This window comes from Triticum dicoccoides, chromosome 2A, assembly GCF_002162155.2.
Source record: "Triticum dicoccoides isolate Atlit2015 ecotype Zavitan chromosome 2A, WEW_v2.0, whole genome shotgun sequence".
Classification (NCBI taxonomy): domain Eukaryota; kingdom Viridiplantae; phylum Streptophyta; class Magnoliopsida; order Poales; family Poaceae; genus Triticum; species Triticum dicoccoides.
In genome coordinates this window covers 487,182,731-487,197,531 of record NC_041382.1, presented here as the reverse complement: position 1 = coordinate 487,197,531, position 14,801 = coordinate 487,182,731, and positions in this window count along the sequence as shown.

Here is a 14,801-nt window from a genome sequence, read left to right as displayed (position 1 = left end):
CCTACTTCCTGCTTGATTGATCTTGATGAATATGAGTATTACAAGAGTTGATCTACCATGAGATCGTAATGGCTAAACCCTAGGAGTCTAGCATGTATGACTATGATTATGATTGTCTATATACGGACCTAGTCCTCCGATTTATATAGGCACTAGGAGAATCTAGGGTTACACAAAGTAGGTTACAAAAAAAGGAAATATTCATATTTGGTCGCCAAGCTGGCCTTCCACGCCAAGGAGAGCCCCTATCCGGATACGGGTAGAATCTTCGATCTTTGTATCTTCACAGCCCAACAGTCCGGCCCATGGCGAACAGGCCGGACGCCCGAGGACCCCTTAGTCCAGGACTCCCTCAGTAGCCCCCGAACAAGACTTCAATGACGAGGTGTCCGGCACACAGATTGTCTTCGGCATTGCAAGGCAGGTTCCTCCTCCGATGACTTCAGAGTGATGTATTCGGCTTCCCATTTAATGTCGCACCCCTCGGCTTCTGTGTATCACCAACTTCAGTTTCCACAAGTCGAGCGAAGGTGAGAGGTCAGGATGTCTTACGCATAACACCCTGGCCATGTAAGGAGGAGCGTCTATCTAAAGAGATTGGATCTTAGATCCATTCACCACCATCCGGAAAAATCCTCTGTGTGCGCTAGGAATGTCCATCCCAACATGGCTGACGCTCCCAGCTCTTCATCCCACCTCTGCGTCCATGAAAAAGGCGGATGGGAGAGATGTTCTTTATCCCATAGTCAGCTGGTGAAGCTGCAAACATAGGTATACCTTCCCCCCCGAAGATCTAGTCCCTGTCTGAGCAGGATTGACCTCCTACAATGGCGGGGTTCAGGATAAAAATTTACCCAATCCATCTAGGGGGGAACAAGTATGCTTCGTCCCTTATCTGCTAAGAGGTGTCGAATTTCCAATTCATCCATTCCTCTGAGGGCTTCTGGAGTACTATGGCCTCCAACTGCACAACTTTACTCCTGCCTCCATCGTGCATATCGCGGGTTACGTCGCTCTTTGTGAGCTGTTCCTGGGTTGTGAGGCCCACTTTGAATTGTGGAGAAAGCTATTATGTCTTGTCCCTCGCAACCACAAGGGGTCAATATTTGAAGTGGGCGGAGCCGAAATATGGTGCATCGCCGAGACCGGATATCTATCCGGCACACCAAAGAAGGCATCCGAAGAGTAGCCCTCCGAATGGTTCCATATTGAGGATGTCGCACTTCCAGACCCGGTTCGGAGGGGGCTTCCCAAATTCACCAGATCCCCTTTAAAGAAACGCCATAGCTAGCGCCCTCGGAGCCTGGAGGAGGAAGATAGTGCGGAAGTTCGTCAACTCATGAGCAAGATAAGGACACTCGCTCAGTCCGGATTATCAATAGTCGAAGTAATGGCGACTTCCATAGTACGGGGTGTTCAGCCACTCCAGTACAGAGGTCTCCCCATGTGGCACTACAACGGGGAAGATGATGCCTCCCGCTGCGGCCGGAAGGGTCTGGATACCCCTGCCTCTCTGGCCAAAATATTGGCCGAACTGTTCAAAGGGGAGGAAGAGGAATTTCTACGTATCAAGCGCAGAGATGGATTTTCCATGTACGGTCCACCCAGCTGGGTAAGTCCCAACTCCTCTGTTCTACTCCTTTCGCTCTCTGAGCTACTTTCAATGAGTATTAACCCGTCCGTTTATAACAGCACTGGCGAAAGATTTCTGAAGGGCTTTACAGCCCCGCCCCACAGCCCGAGTGCCACAATCGGGACCTTGATCCCGGATTCGAGGAGGATCCGGATATATTTGTGGTGCTTGAGGATGGGGTTTTTTACCAGGAGAGCTATGACGGCACAGAGGTGGCTATCACCGCCGATTACCCCAGCCTTCTCCCAACTTCACACGTAAGTAATCAGGAGATATTTCATCGGAAAGAGTTTTCTCATACTGCCTCACTCACCACACTATCCTGTGCTCAAAAGGGGAGGCTTTCGGAGCGCCATGCTGCCCCAGGGGTATCTCCGCAGAGAGAGGCCCCCATGCCAGGCAAGCCTTCAAAGAGGAAGACAAACGAAGATACGGCCGATCCTTCATCAAAGAGGTATGGATTTGCAAATATGTACCTTGGCAGTCACATCCAACTATGACCTTTCTGTTTATCCTGTATCAAGAAAAGAGTGTAGCCTGGCCGGCCATACTTCCCACAGCCAGGATCCAGATCCTGTCGTAAAGACGGGGGCTGATACGAGGGTAACGCCAGACTGTCCTCCAGCCGAGGATTCGGATGATGTATCCGTCACTAACTCGGAAGTGGGGAGCGCCATGAATCATCGGCGCCGAAGGGCCATTTTACAAGATCCAGGCTTTTCAGAAGAGGCATTTAACACCTTCAGCTCGGCTAATGCATACATCCGAGCTGCTCAAGATGGGCTTAACAGAGCCACCAAGTAGCATTTAAGAGATGTGTGGGTAAGTTTACTTTGTGTGAATATGATAAGCATATGCCAGTAGTCCCCGAGACTTGAAGCAGTTGGTACAACTGATCTAAGTATCGTTGTATAACCAGGTTCTTACGGAGAAGAAGGACCTGCTAGCCCAAGAGCTAGAAAAGTGTTAGACACAGCTAACTCCTGCCCATGCCGAACTGGAGAAATCCAAGAAGGCATCTCCTGGTAATGTTCCTCTCCGTCGAGAAAACATAATGGTATACCAATAATGCTAACACGGTTGCTCACCTCTTATTAGGATCACTAGATCAAGTGCAAGAACAACTGAAAGCTGCCCATGGTGGAGAACGAGAAGCCATGAAACTGCTAGCTGCGGGCGAGCGTGTGCTCACAAAAGTCATGATGGAGAAAAACAAGCTCTAGGATTCGAATACCCGATTGGGCAAGGAACTGAAAGATGTACGGGCCCAGCTAGCTGACTCCGTAAAGGATAATAAAAGGCTACGAGGCGGCATATTCGGTATGTGGTTGAACTTACCTTCGAATAACTCGGAGGTGGAGGAGACTAGCAGTGTTATGTCTACAAGTATGCTGACCGGTCGTCCCGAAGAGGAGATGTCCGGATTCTCAGGCGATCTACTACAAGAGCTGTCGCTAGTACGAGCAGGCTCAGCAGGCGATGCGAAGTGTTGCCAAGGCCTTATGGCCATCCTCCTCCCCTCCAGGAAAGATGGAGGAGCTTATACATCTTTTCAAGGGAGCACGGCGACACTTTCGATTGTGGAAGATATCAGCCTGCTGGGAAGGTGCACGAGAAGCCTGGGCCATGGTGAAAACATGGTATACACCAAGCTTAATCCTAATCATATGGCTTGGGTCGGACCTCTAGGGTCAGATGGAAAAGAAGTTCCAGTTAATTTTGTATTTGACCAAGTAGAAATAGCCGCCAAGTATTCCCACCATGATTGTAAGCTAGACAGCCTACTGGACGGTATAGAGGAGGAATTTTTGAGTCCGAATGACTATGTACCTTTCTTGACATATGTAACTCTAGCTGAATTGTAAAATGATTGTCATGGAAGACCTTTTCGCTTCGACCTCTGGACCCGAAGGTGCGGAGTGTTTCCGAATAACTGAGCGGTAAAATAGACTGGGGTATGTGTGGAAACCAGGCGTAGGGGTCATAGTTGCTTGAACAGACAAGTTGTATCCAGCTAGTTATGTTATATTACATTATGTAAGAAACATCTTCCAGAGAGAATAGTTCCGTTAAGGGTTCCTTTCCCTGGGTGTGCATGCGTTTCATGTGCATGTCCGAACTGTGATCGAAAAAATCACAGTATATGTAACTTCTGGGGGTTCATGATGGAGTGAAAGCGGAAACATCTTTCATTCACCGACCGAATATTCCCTTAAGAACACAAGCTTTCGGCTTCACCCAGTCTGAGGTACACATCCCGATGACCAGACAGTAACAATCGCAGAGGTGCTCCCTTTATGCCCTAGCCGAATTAATGGGAACGTAGGGCATAAGCACATGAGCCAATCAACCCAGCTTGGCCAAACCTTAAGTCATATCGATGCATATAATGGCAAAGAAAAGGTACATATAGGAAAAGACGCATATGTGATGAGCTTAATGCTCGGAAAATAATAATAGCAAGCTTCTGTCCAAGAAGCCTCCAGGTGTAATGGATGTACCTATTTGAAGATGTATGCATCAGGGGTGTACGATCTAGCCACACGAAAGCTTTAAAGCTAAAGAGAAAGAAAACGAAAAGAGAGAAAAAATAATGGAAACAACAGGAGGAGGGAGACGAACACAGGGTTCGGTGCTAGGCATAGAATCATCGGAGTCTGGCCGCGTTCTAGGGGTTCAATTCTAAGCGATTGTCTGACATGTCATGCAAGCGGTACGCTCCTCCGGTGAGAACTTCATCAATGATGAAGGACCCTCCCACTTGGGCTTGAGCTTATCCTTTTTCTTCTACGGCAGGCATAGAATGAGTTCACCAACATTATAAGTCTTGGACCGCACTTCTCTGCTTTGGTACCTGCGAGCCTACTGTTTATAAAATGCGGAACGGGCTTTTGGGACATCGCGCTCCTCCCCCAGGGAATCTAAGTTGTCTTGTCGATCAAGCTCGGCCTCTCTCTCTCTCTCTCTCTCTCTCTTCGCACATGCGCACTCGAGGTGAGTCATGAATAATGTCGCAGGGTAACACTGCCTCTGCGCCATACACCATGAAAAAAGGTGTATATCTGGTAGTGTGATTGGGCATGGTCCGCAACCCCCAGGTATAGAGTCGAGCTCCTCAACCCAGTGCTTGTCTGATTCTTTCAAAGACCCCACTAGTCTAGGCTTTATGCCGCTCATAAAAAGACCATTGGATCGTTGGACTTGACTGTTTGTTTGTGGATGATAGACAGATGCATAATCGAGTTTGATGCCCAGATTAGCGCACCAGGTTTTAACCTCATCGGCTGTGAAATTGGAGCCGTTATCGGTGATGATGCTCTGTGGGATGCCATAATAGTGTACAACACCGGATATGAATTCTATCATCCGCCTGGACTCGGTCGTTTTAACTGGTTTGGCCTCTATCCACTTGGTGAATTTATGCACCATGACGAGCAAATACTTTTTCTTATGGCTTCATCCATTAAGGGGTCCAACCATATCGAGCCCCAGACCGCGAAAGGCCAAGTGATTGGGATTGTTTGTAAGGTGGTGGTTGGCATATGGCTTTGGTTGGCAAAGAGTTGGCATCTGATGCAACATTGAACAAGGTCCTGTGCATCTGCTTGGGCCGTCAGCCAATAAAAACATGTACGAAAGACCTTGCTAACAAGGGCCCGAGTTGCGGCGTGGTGCCCGCTGAGACCAGCGGGAATTTCAGCTAGGATTTGCCGCCCCTCTTCCTCGGAGATACATCTTTGAAGGACTCCGGTAGCGCTTTTCTTGTAGAGCTCTCCGTTGTGAACCTTGTAGGCCTTCGAACACCGGACAAGCAGCGGGCCTTGTTCTGATCCTCAGGGAGTTCCTTCCTATTGAGGTAGGCCAAGAAGGGTTCAGTCCATGGGGCAATGACTGCCATAATGAGATGGGCCGACGATGTTATTTTGGTGACTGAGCCCCCGATGATATCGGTGTGTTCGGAATCTGGGGTTGTGTGCGGATCCGTACTGGTGTTGCCACTCTCCCCTTGCCACACCACGAATGGCTTAAAAAGCTTTTCCAGAAAGATGTTAGGTGGGATGGGCTCGCACTTGGCACCGATGCGAGCAAGGACGTCCGCAACTTGATTGCTTTCTCGGGCCACGTGATGAAACTCGAGCCCCTCGAACCAGGCCGACATTTTTAGGACGGCACTACAATATGCTGCCATCTTCGGATCTTCGACATCAAAGTCTCCATTTATTTGTGATATTGCGAGGTTTGAGTCCCTGCGCACTTCCAGGCGTTGTATGCCCATGGAGACGGTCATCCGAAGGCCACGAAATAAGGCCTCATATTCGGCTGCGTTGTTGGAGTCTGTGTATAAAATTTGGAGTACATATTGGACGACGTCTCCAGTGGGGGACGTTAAAACGACGCCCGCTCCTAGCCCTGCCAGCATTTTGGAACCATCAAAATACATAACCCAGTTGGAATATGTGCCGTACTCTTTAGGGAGTTCAGCCTCTGTCCATTTGGCGACGAAGTCAGCCAGTACTTGGGATTTAATGGCTCGACGCGGTTTGTATGTTATGTCAAATGGAAGGAGCTCAATGGCCCATTTGGTAATCCGGCCCGTGGCATCGCGGTTGTTTATTATGTCATTGCGTGGTACTTTAGAGGCCACTTTGATAGAACACTCATGGAAGTAGTGGCATAGCTTTCGGGATGCCATGAAGACCGCGTATGCTATGTTTTGATAATGAGGGTACCGGGATTTGCATGGTGTGAGGACAGTGGATACGTAGTATAACAGCTTCTGAAGCGGGAATTTGTGTCCGTCTTGCTCTCTCTCCACGACGAGCACGGCACTCACCACCTGGTGTGTTGCCGCTATGTATAATAACATAAGTTCACCGACATTAGGCGCGGCCAGGATTGTGTTGCTTGCTAGAAGGGTTTTTATTTCTTACAGTCCAGCCGTTGCCGCATCCGTCCACTCGAAGTGATTGGTGCACCGCAGAAGGCGATAGAGTGGCAATGCCTTTTGTCCCAGTTTAGAGATAAAGCGGCTTAAAGCTGCCACGCAACTGGTGAGTTTTTGGACCTGTTTAAGGTCCGTTGGCGTAGCCAATTGTGACAAAGCTCGGATTTGGCTGGATTTGCTTCAATTCCTCTATTGGAAACGATGAAGCCTAGTAGTTTTCCCACGGGGACGCCGAAAACACACTTTTCTGGATTGAGCTTGATGTCATATGCACGGAGGTTGTTGAATGTGAGACGTAAATCATCTATGAGTGTTTCAACGTGTCTAGTTTTGATGACAACGTCGTCCACATATGCTTCAACTATCTTGCCGATCTGTTTCTCCAGGCATGTTTGAATCATGCGTTGGTAGGTGGCACTAGTGTTTTTGAGCCCGAAGGGCATGGTGTTGAAGCAGAATGGCCCATATGGGGTAATGAATGTGGATGCGGCTTGATCGGACTCCTTCATTTTAATTTGATGGTATCCGGAATATGCATCGAGGAAGCACAATGTGTCGTGTCCTGTGATAGCATCATTGATCTGGTCGATGTGGGGGAGGGGGAAGGGATCCTTGGGGCAAGCCTTATTGAGGTCTATGAAATCGATGTACAGGCGCCAGGATTTGTCTTTCTTTGGCACCATCACCAGGTTTTCCAGCTAGTCTGGGTGTTTTATTTATCTAATGAATCTAGCCTCGATTAGTTTGGCTAGCTCCTCTCCCATAGCTTGGCGTTTGGGTTCAGAAAAGCGCCATAGTGTTTGCTTGACCGGTTTATAATCCTTCAATATATTGAGGTTGTGTTCAGCCAACTTGCATGGGATTCCTGGCATATCAGAAGGGTGCTAGGAGAATATATCCCAGTTCTCGCGCAGGAACTCTCGTAGCGTGGCATCGACCATTGGGTCTAGTTGTGCTCCAATAGATGTTGTCTTCTTGGGGTCCGTTGGACAGACTTGGAATTTGACTATTTCTTCTGCCGGTTTGAAGGAGGTGGATTTGGGTCGTTTTCTAGGATCACATCGTCCCTGTCCACCGTGGAGCGCAGTGTTGTTAATTCTTCGGCTGTGAGGGCTTCAGATAATGCCTCGAGGGCCAGAGATGCGGTTTTATTTTTGATGTGGAGTACTATGTCCGGATCACTGGCGAGAGTGATTATGTCATTGGGCCAAGGCATCTTAAGCTTCATGTATCTGTAATGAGGTACAGCTTGGAAGCGTGTAAATGCATCTCGCCCCAAGAGGGCGTGATATCCGTTGTTGAAAGGGGCCACTTGGAAGGTTATCTCTTCGGACTGATAATTCTCCGGCTTGCCGAATTCCACGTCAAGTGTGATTTTTCCCGCACACCATGCCTCCTGACTGGGAATGATTTCTCGAAAGGTCGTGTTACTTTGCTCGATGCGGCTCCTGTCTATTTCCATTTTATGGAGTGCATACTCATAGATGAGGTTTAGTCCACTACCACCATCCATGAGAACCTTGGTGAGCCGAAAGCTGTCCACGATTGGGCTAAGGACCAAGACGGCTAGTGCTCGGGCTGTCCTGTATTTTGGTTCGCCGCCGGCATTAAAAGATATAGCCGTGTCGTTCCAGGGGTTTATTGCTGCGATTTGGCAGACTTCGGCGAGTTCGCGGAGTGCCCTTTTACACCTATTGTTTGAAGCGAATGTCTCGAAGACCGTCGATACTTTGAGGTCTTCGTCTTCTAGGGGGTGTTGTTCTGGGGTATTACTAGTGAGGATATCTTCACCGCTCTTGGGAAAGATGGCTCGTTCTGGAAAGGGCTGCCTGAGTTTTCCAGATGCTTTCCATTGTGATGTACTTCTGTATGATAGTTGCCAAGTTAGCGAAGTGTAATATGTGATGGCGGTTAATGGCATTGAGGATTCCTTCGTCCATGCAATTGTTGCAAAATGCTGAGATCGCGTCTTCGTCGTGGCAGTCTTTAATCTTGTTTCTGACAAGGAGGAATCTGGCCCAAAAGTTGTGGACCGTTTCCTGAGACTGATGTTGTATGCTCAATAGAGCGCTTATGTCTGGGTGGGTGGGTGGATTTGAATCCGAACCCTGACCCAATTTTGGATCCGGAGTCTGAAGATCTTCCGGACTTTGCAGTCCGGGCTCCGGGATATCAACTGATTTTTTGAGCTTATCGTCCGATTCTATGTTCGGAGGACAAGGCATGTCTTTTTGCCGGTAGGTGTCTGGCTCTTCTGGATCGGAGATCCGAACATAGTTCGTCCTCAACATAGAGGAAGAGTTGTCTTGCTCCTCGACTACCGCTATCAGGTGGGTGATCGGCGGAGTTTTAATTTCTCTCTCGTCGGGTTTAAGCCCAATCCGATCGTAGTCTATCATGACCCCCAAGGCGGCAATGCGATCAAGGAGCTTGTTTAAAGACGATAACTCCGTTGGATCCATCCGTTTGGCATACTCGGAATCAACGCGGAGACGATTCTCGATGACTTGAGAGGTCATCGTCGGCTTGAGGGTCGAACGGGCGGTCATGACGAAGCCGCCCATCCGAAGGGTTTGGCCTGAGGCCAGGGAACCTCCGGAGGTGATATTGTCCTTGACGACAAGGCGAGCCATCAACCCTTTTGACGACGGCACAGTGGAACTCTCAATGAAAGAATCAATGTTGGTGTCAAAATCGGCAGATCTTGGGTAGGGGGTCCCGAACTATGCGTCTAAGGTCGAGGGTAACAGGAGGCAGGGGACACAATGTTTACCCAGGTTCGGGCCCTCTCTACAGAGGTAATACCCTACTTCCTACTTGATTGATCTTGATGAATATGAGTATTACAAGAGTTGATCTACCACGAGATCGTAATGGCTAAACCCTAGGAGTCTAGCCTGTATGACTATGATTATGATTGTCTATATATGGACCTAGTCCTCCGATTTATATAGGCACCCGGGGAATCTAGGGTTACACAAAGTCGGTTACAGGAAAAGGAAATCTTCATATTTGGTCGCCAAGCTTGCCTTCCACGCCAAGGAGAGGCCCTATCCGGACACGGGTAGAATCTTCGGTCTTTGTATCTTCACAGCCCAACATTCCGGCCCATGGCTAACAGGCCGGACGCCGGAGGACCTCTTAGTCCGGGACTCCCTCAGCCACAGATGCCGCAAAGCAGCAGAACTTTATGGAAGGGCTGAATAATGAGCTGAGTATGCAGTTGATGGTGGAAACATTCAATAACTACCAGGAGTTGGTAGATAGGGCCATTATGATTGAAGGTAAGCAGCAATAGATAGAGAGTCAGAAATGGAAGTATGGACAGGGGAAGTACAATTTTGGAGCTCAGCGGAGGCCTCGCTTTACGCCTAACTCGGGAGGTTACACCCATAACCATGGAGGCCATACTCATAATGGAGGGAGTTCGCATAACCATAGTGGCTCTAAGAATGGGAATGGGAACGGAGGAAACAACGGACAGAACCGTTCCAACCCAGCAACACCCGCAAGGAAGGATCTAAGTCACATTACTTGTTTCAAGTGCGGGAAGACTGGACACTACGCCACTGAATGCCCTGAAGCAAAGAATGGAAATGGCAATGGAAGCTCAGGGAAGAAGCCAAACCCTTTCACCAGAGGTTAGGTGAACCACATCAATGTGGAGGAGGTTGAAGAACAGCCTGACGAAGTGATCGGTAGGATTTTGATTAAGTCATTTACCGCTCCGTTCTTTTTGACACTGGTGCATCACATACATACATATTAAGGGGATTTGTGGACAAGTTTAAGTTGCCAACCTTAGCCCTTAGGTCACCCATGTAAGTAAGCTCGCCAGGAGCAGAGTATATGGCCAGCCGATGGTGTGATCGGTTACCCCTGACCATTGGTAGCCACGTTTTCCCCTCTGACCTAATAATTTTGGAGTCCCAAGGATTGGATATAATATTAGGCATGGATTGGCTATCAAAGTATGGATGAAACATCTATTGTGCTAGTAAGTCAAATCTACTCACCACCCCGGAGGGAAAGAGGATCACGTATGTATCACGACATGCACAATGGAGGACCCAAGTGAATTCTCTCTCGGGAGTTGTTCAGGAAGAAGTGCCTATTGTGAAGGATTACCCGGATGTATTTCTAGAGGAATTACCAGGCATGCTGCCAGATCGAGACATAGAGTTTTTGATAGAGTTGTTGCCAGGCACCGGACCAATATCGAAGAGAATGTATCAGATGCCCGCAAATGATCTGGAGGAAATTAAGAAGCAGATTAAGGAGTTATTGGAGAAAGGTTATATCTGACCAAGTTCATCACCGTGGGGAGCCCAGTGCTCTTAGTTGAGAAGAAGGATGGATCTTTGAGAATGGTTGTTGATTATCGGGCTTTGAATGAAGTGACGATCAAGAACAAGTACCCACTACCGATGATCAATGATCTGTTTGACCAGTTGCTAGGAGATAAAGTATTCTCCAAGATCGATCTTTGATCGGGATACCACCAGTTGAAGATCCGAGAATAGGTTATACCTAAGACAGCTTTTACCACAAGGTACGGGCTATATTAGTACACGGTCATGTATTTTGGATTGACTAACGCCCCTGCCTATTTCATGACCATGATGAACAAGGTGTTCATGGTGTTTTTGGATAAGTTTGTTGTGGTGTTCATTGATGATATTTTGGTGTACTCGAAAAATGAAGAGGAACACAAGGAACACTTGCACTTAGTTCTCGAGAAGCTCAGGGAGCATCAGCTATATGTCAAGTTCAACAAGTGTGAGTTTTGGTTGATGGAAGTTGGATTTCTTGGACATGTTATATCAGGAGAAGGTATAGTAGTAGACCCTACCAAGGTTCAGTCTGTCACTTAGTGGTTGGCACCCACCTCAGTTGGAGAGATCCGCAGTTTTCCGGGACTCATAGGATATTATAGGAGGTTCATTGAGAATTTATCCAAGATTGCGAAACCCATGATAGAGTTGTTGAAGAAGGACACCAAGTTCAAATGGACTTAAGATTGTGAGGCCAATTTTCAGGAGTTGAAGAAATGTTTGGTTACAGCCCTTGTGCTGATTCTTCCGGATATACGCAAGGATTTCCAAGTGTATTGCGATGCTTCTCGCCTAGGACATGGAGGTGTACTTATGCAAGACGGAAGAGTTGTTTCATATGCCTCACGGAAGCTTCGACCTCATGAGTTGAATTAAGCCATGCATGATTTGGAGTTAGCAGTCGTAGTGCATGCACTCAAGACCTGAAGACACTTTCTTATTGGAAACCGTTGTGATGTATACATGAATCATAAGAGTTTGCAGTATATCTTCATGTAGAAGGACTTGAATCTCAGGCAGAGGAGATGGTTGGAGCTCATAAAGGATTATGATATGAAGCTGCATTATCATCCAGGAAAGGCCAATGTCGTAGCAGACACTTTGAGCCGAAAGAGTTATGTCAATACCCTTGTAAGCGGAGGATTACTGCAGGAGTTAGTCAACGATCTCAAGGAACTTCATTTGGAGATAGTTCCAAGAGATTTTGTTGCAACAATGGAGGTTCAGTCTACATTATTGGGAAAGATTCGAGAAGCTCAGAATGATGATAAGGAAATCGCTGAAATAAAGGAGAAGATGAGCAACGAAAAAGCCAAAGGATTTCGTGAGGATGAGCATGAAACTTTAGGGTGTGAGGATCGTGTATTTGTGCCCAATGATGCGGATATCGGAAGTTAATACTTTAGGAGGCCCATGACTCGCCATACTCGATTCATCCCGGAAACACCAAGATGTATTTGGATTGGAAGGAACATTTCTGGTGGACAGGAATGAAGAAGGATATTGCCGAGTATGTTGCAGTATGTGATGTATGTCAGAGAGTGAAAGCAGATCATCAGAAGCCAGCAGGATTACTTCAACCTATGCCAATACCAGAATGGAAGTGGGACAAGCTTGGCATGGATTTCATCACCGGATTACCCAAGACACGACCGGGATATGATTCTGTCTGGGTAATAGTTGATTGCTTGACCAAGGTAGCTCACTTTATCCAAGTGAAAACCACATATACAAGCATGAAGTTGGCCAAGATATATATGACCAGGATCATATGTATGCATGGAGTTCTGAGGACCATCGTATTAGATAGAGGGACACAGTTTCCCTCGAAGTTTTGGAATCAGCTGCACCATACTATGGGTACTAGGTTAGAGTTCAGTACAACCTTTCATCCATAGACAGATGGATAGACTGAAAGAGTCAATTAGATTCTGGAGGACATGTTGAGAGCTTGTGCGCTAGATTATAGATCTAGTTGGGATGAAAATTTTCCTTATGCAGAGTTCTCCTACAACAACAGTTATTAGGCTAGTTTGAAGATGGCACCTTTCGAAGCCTTGTATGGAAGGAGGTGCAGGACACCGTTAATGTGGGATGAAGTCGGAGACCGTCAGTTGTTTGGACCAGATTTAATCAAGGAATCTGAAGAGAAGGTTAAGTTGATTCGAGATAGACTAAAGGTAGCTCAGTCCTGGAATAAGAGTTATGCCGATACAAAAGGCAAGGAGGTAGTCTATGAAATTGGAGACCGAGCATATCTTCGTGTGTCACCACTCCGAGGAGTTAAACGCTTTGGATTTAAGGGAAAGTTAGCCCCGAGATTTGTAGGACCATACCAAGTTCTGGAACGTATGGGAGAGGTTGCCTACAAGTTGGAGTTACCCAAAGGATTGTCAGGAGTTCACGATGAGTTTCACGTTTCATAGTTAACGAAGTGCCATGCTGAGATGGCCGATATTCCTTTGAGAGATACAGTGCCCCTGGAAGCAATTCAGTTGGAGAGTGATCTAACCTACGAAGAGAAACCCGTCAAGATTCTCGAGTTTGCAAGCCGAGTTACACACAGCAAGGTTATCAAGTTTTGCAACGTTCAGTGGAGCCACCATACCGAGGATGAAGCCACCTGGGAGCGAGAAGAAGACCTACGGAAAGACCACCCACACCTATTTTCTAGCCAACCCAAATCTCGAGGGCGAGATTCATCTTAAGGGGGGGTAGGTTTCTAACATCCCAATTTTCAATTTGGATTGTTATACTTAGGTCATCATATGCATATCATGTTTTATTTGCCTTTTGGTTGTGATCCTAAAAATCTTAAGCAACTCAAGGACCCAAGGAGAGAGTTGGAGGTTTCACACATTTTCATATTTGAATTTTCTCAAATTTGAAAAGAGGATCAATTTGGTTTTAATATTTTTCTCTCCAATTATTTCCAATATTAAAAAAGATAATATGACTTCTTCAAAAGAGAGGAATATTGGAGGAGAAATTTAAAAAAAACAAATTTATATTTTATTTGGATTTTATTTGCTATTTTATTTGAATTAGAAAATTATGCATTTTTTAAAATTGCATTTTAAGTCCAGAAAAATGTTCACCTTGTTCTAAATATTAGGTTTAGACGGTGAAAATTGTTTCTGGTATTTTTTTAGAATTTTTTACATTTTATTAGGATTTTCTTCGGGCAAAATTTTATTTAAAAAAAAAGTTCCCGCCTGACTGGGCCGAAGGCCCAGCCGAGCAGGCCGGTCCATAGCGCTGCCGCCTTCCTCTCACGTGGGAGAGACCCCGCCACCGCCGTCTGAGTCCGGCCGAGGCACGACTCCCGAGCCGCCCCGAAGCCCCCTCCCGCAAGCCACACTCTCCCCCTCGGCCTTTATAAGGCGGAGCCGCCGCCGCCCCTCCTCGTCACCTCACCCTATCGCCGCAGCCGCCGCCTCCTCGCCGCCGCCAGCTGTCACCGCTGCCGCGCCACCTTGTCGCCGCACTCCGCCACTGCCACCACCCGACGCCGCACCGCAGCCCCACGCCCCTATCCACCAGAGCCGCCGCCTCGCCGTCTCGCCGGAAAACCCACCGCCGACCCGCCGGGTTTTAGGTAAAAATCTAGATCGGTTTTTTTAAGGTTTTGTCGATTTATTTTGGTTTTCTCGGTTTTTCTTGGTTATTTCCGATTGGCTCTAAGTAGCGAGCGTTCTCTGTTTAGTTCATTTTAACGAACACGTTCATTCGTTTGGTTCTGTTAGCGAATGCTCGTTCGATAGGGTTTTCTTTTCATTTTTTCGGCCAGGGAGCTATCCGCCATTTCTTTTATCACAGATTAGTCCCTGATCTTCAAACTCTCGCAACTTTTTGCTCGTTTGTCCAAATCCAGTGAAACCAATGCCAA